Source organism: Equus przewalskii, chromosome 4 (genome assembly GCF_037783145.1).
Source record: "Equus przewalskii isolate Varuska chromosome 4, EquPr2, whole genome shotgun sequence".
Lineage (NCBI taxonomy): Eukaryota > Metazoa > Chordata > Mammalia > Perissodactyla > Equidae > Equus > Equus przewalskii.
Window position 1 is genome coordinate 30387706 of NC_091834.1, and position 4509 is coordinate 30392214.

The 4509-nt window shown below is 42.9% G+C and overlaps 1 pseudogene; it reads right to left on the reverse strand.

Annotated features, from left to right (window-relative positions):
- Nucleotides 1-3647: 3647 nt before the first annotated feature.
- Nucleotides 3648-4238, reverse strand: LOC103543991 (gametocyte-specific factor 1 pseudogene; annotated as a pseudogene).
- Between the last annotated feature and the right edge of the window lie 271 nt (nt 4239-4509).

The window sequence follows — 4509 nt, forward strand, 5'->3', positions numbered from 1 at the left end:
AATTTTTCATTTCCAGTATTGTATTCTTCATTTCTGATTTTTTTTTATATCTTCCAGTTCTTTGCTGATGTGCTCACTGTATTCATCCATTCTTCTCCCAAGATCTGTGAACATCCTCATGGTATTTTGTTTGAACTCTTTGTTGAGTAGGTTGCTTGTTTCTGTTTCTTTTAGTCCTTTTCCGGGGGTTTCGTCCTGTTCCCTTGCTTGGAAAATATTCCTTTGTCTCCTCATTATGCCTCTTTCTCTGTGCTTATTTCTATGTATTAGATGGGTCAGCTATGTCTCCTGATCTTGGAGAAGTGGCCTTATGTATGAAATGCCTTATGAGGCCCAGCAGTGTGCTTCCCTCTCATCACCAGTCCAGAAGATCCAGGAGTGACCTCTTTGTGGGCTACTTGTGTCCTTCTGCTGTGGCAGGGTTTCTCCCACTGCAGGAACCCAGTGAGTCTAGTCTTTTCTTCCCTGTCCAACTGTTTGTAAATGTGGTTTGGGGAGCCTCAGCACTGTTGGCTCACACCTCTATCAGCACACCTCTATTGCAATTTTCCTCTTAATTGGGTTGCTACACAGTGTAGCTGGTTGCTAGGCTCAGGGGCTTACAGTTGTGATAGGCCACTGGCCTACAAGGCTGTTGGCAGTTCTCTTAGGAGTACAGCTGAGTGGGGCTGGCCCTAGGCACTGGAGCACTCACTTGTTTCAGGCTTTGGAAGGCAGTGTTGATCCTTTTTATGGCTATTTGTGAAGCACAGGTCTTCTGCTGCTGATAAGCCTTAGCCCCCACAGGACCCCACACATCATCAACACAGTCCTGGTCTGTGCATACTTCTCAACCCCCTGGAGTGCACCCTGACACTGCACTGCAGAGGCCCCCACCTCTCCACCAATGCCCCCCACAGTTCACCTGGTCCTCACACAGGCCCTGCCCCGCAAAGGCAGACACTTGCCTTCCTGTAGAGGATCAAGGCACCCAGTCAATGCAGGCTGAAATGTAGCCTGAGGACTTGCAGTTAGGTGAGGCCAGTCCCTAGTGTGGGTTGCCTGTCCTGGCTGAACTGGGTTAAATCTTTGCTCTAGTGGGCATGGCAGACCCCTGGGCTAACAGGCCAAGGGGTTAACCTCAATGGTGCCCACCGGGGTCTGTGTCAGCACGCCTGGAACAGCTCAGAACAATGACCCCTACGAATGTCTCAGTCTCCGAAGAGGTCCCTCCTCTCACCAAGATGTCCCCAGAACCCACCAGGTGAGTCTCATTTCACCAAAGGACTGTCAGCCTCCTCTCTGGTTATTTTAGGTTGCTGCAATGAGTGAGTTTGTACATGGGCCCTTTAGGTCCCAGGTCTTTTTGGCTTTTGGCCAATAGCTTTTCTGTGGGTGTCCCTGCTGCAGTTAATAGCCAGCAAAGACAGACAGTAAGACCCCCGTCTCAGCTGGGCTGAGTCTGAAGGCTGCTTATAGCAGTATTGGCCCCCACTCTGGCCCTCACTCCTCCAGGGAGGGCTGCGTACCTTAGGGTGGCTCCCGCCGCGCCAGCTGAGAAGCTCCACTGCTCCCAAAGGTGGGTTTTTTCCTCTACAGCAGGAATTTCTGCCTCTTCTGCCTTAGTCAGGACTGTCCCTTGTTGTTGGGGGGGGAGGTGTTATCCAGTTTTGAGTTTTCTCTCCAGGGTAATTTTTCCAAAATTAGTTGTAACCTGGTTGTGTTCGTAGGAGGAAATGAGTTCAGAGTCTGCTTATGCCACCATCTTGATGAGATCTCAAGACCATTTCATCTGCCAAATTAATACTGCAGGATTGTGGGATAAAGGGCCACTGCCTGAAGCTCTGTGTAAGGCTCAGACTGCCTTTTAGCTTTCTCTTTGTTCTTCCACATATGCCTTCAGATTCCATCAGGCCCCATACTGCCTCTTGGCAGCAAGTGACTCTCACTTCTGCCCCAACATCATGTGGATGTAGACCCATGCTCTTTGTTTTATATGTCACGTAGTTGTGGAACATAAGAGTAACATGGTTTCAGGCATGCACGTTCCCAAGTCTCTGCAGAATGTTCTGCCATGGAAAAATCAGTGGAAATACACAGTAACTGAATATCTCTCTCACCAAATGCCAGAGGCTAGAAGACTTGCTTCTTTCTGCTACCACTGGGTTCTTCATTTTCCTCCTAATGTAGTTGTAGAAAGATAAACTATTTCATTTTCTAATAGAAATTATTCTAATTTCATAAGCTTTATGATGAAGACGTTGTTTTGTTCACTGTTCAGAACCTAAAGCAGTGACTCTTATATAGTAGATGTTCCCTAAACATTTGTGGAAGAGTAAACAAATACATAGCCATTGTTGATAAGACTATCAGATATAGATAAAAACACAAAGAAGAATAAATGGCATCTGTAGTCACACTGCAGCAATAATCAATGCTAATTCTTGATATATATCTTCCCAGGCATTTTTATTATATTTTATTATAAATGTGAATGTGTATTTAAAATGAGATATTGTATAGCCATTAAAATGCATATTTAATATGGTTTGAATATATTTCTCAATCATTTCTTAGTAAGCACAATTTTTCAGATTCTCAAGGCCCAGGCTGCATTTCAGTGGGGGGCCATCTGTCTGTGGACTGGGTAGAGGCAGGACCAAAGAATTTGAACAGCTAAGCAGATACCATTGAATGGGCTCATTCGTCTTCTGGTCATCTTGTACAAGCTTTGCAACAACCTGTGATGTTTCATTAAGATCAAACTTGATGTTTTTCTAAATGAAAGCATGAATATGAAGGTATTCAGGCAATCCTGAGTTATATATTAAATAGTTTATTTCCTTTAAAAATGCTTTATTTTCTATTTAACACATCTGGTATCATAAGACAAATTCATTTTCTTAGATAACAATACTTATCTTGCATATCTCACAGAATGGTGTAAGAATATGATAAAATGCCTTATTTAAAAATACGTTAAAATTTAATTCATTTTAAAATAATGATTATATGTTGAAAAAAAGGATCTTTGTAAGATTCTCCATAAAAAACTGGCTTATGTAGCTGTGTCAGGTACAGAGCTCTTTTAACACTCTGCTAGCGAAATGATCTGTGCAGCAGTCATAAAATACGTTACACTAAATATTCTGTATGCTAAAGAACGATTCTTGAGCTCCAGATCCAAAGACCTAAAACTTCGATGACAGCACAGTGACCGATTGGATCTGAATTACAGTACTATGATGCAATGCAGTGTGCATTTCTGACAGGTGCGCTACAAACTATATTGTAATCTGAGGCCAGGGGAGATATTAAATCCTTGATTTACCTATCTACAACTAATAGTCATAGGATTCATATAGTAACTATCCTTACATAAAAATAGCCATACAGATGCTAGTAAAAAAGTGCTTTCTATTTAAGAGTAAATCAGACAGTAAAAAGAAGTGGTAATCATTTCACCTCTTTTCTCTCTTACTTCACCTTGAGAAATAATGTGATAAGATGAATTGCATGAAGTACTGGAACTCTTTTTTTTTTTAAATCTACATCAATGGTTTATTTGAAAGAGTTCTTCTGAGTATGAAGATTCTTTCTTGCATTAAATGAGGGAGGACTCAAAGTGGGTAGAAAAAAAGGTATTTAGTTTTAAAGTCACAGGCATTTTATCTTTCTACAACTACATTAGGAGAAAAGTGGTAGCAGGAAGAAGCAAGTCTTCTAGCCTGTGGCATTTGGTGAGAGAGATGTTCAGTTACTGTGTATTTCCACTGATTTTTCCATGGCAGAACATTCTGCAGAGACTTGGGAATGTGCATGCCTGAAGCCACGTTACTCTTATGTTCCACAATACGTTGCTTACAGGGCTGTTGTTGCCAAGTCGTTGGTTGTGCCCCAGACAAATGGGGTGGTGGTCTGTTCCCACAAATCTTCATCCCAGTCTTCATCACAAGGAGGCCACTGGTATGTGCTCTCAGCCAGTCTCTTGTCCAAGGTTCCTGGTTTGCTTGACAACATCTTGCTCAATACAACTTTTGTCCTCACAGCTTGAGATACGATGACTGATTTCAGCCCGAGGAACTTGGTGGCAAGCACTGAAAGGACCAAGTAATGAATTTGTTTGGGACATCAGGATGATTCTTTCTGCACTTAACAAGATGATAAGGAAACCTGCAGGCCCTGATCTAGCGGTTTTTATCATAGGGCCGTTGTAATAGATTTTCAGGATTCAGAGAATCAATGTACATATTCTCCATGTTGGAAATGAAGGGGCCGAATCCAAGGGCTCAGCGGAGACCTGCTCTCCCCGCAGCTTGGCTCTAGCAATGCTCACTGCCGCCTCCTGTCGTTAGGGAGTGGGGTCCCAGCCCCGACTTCGTGTGACGGAGGTCTTGGCTGTGGCATGGGGCTGGGGGCTCAGTCCTGGAATGCTTATATATGTAGTTTATCTAAAAATGGAATTGTTTAATCATCCGTGGCTAAATAAAATTAATTCATACAGTAGAATATAATCAACATCTACACGTG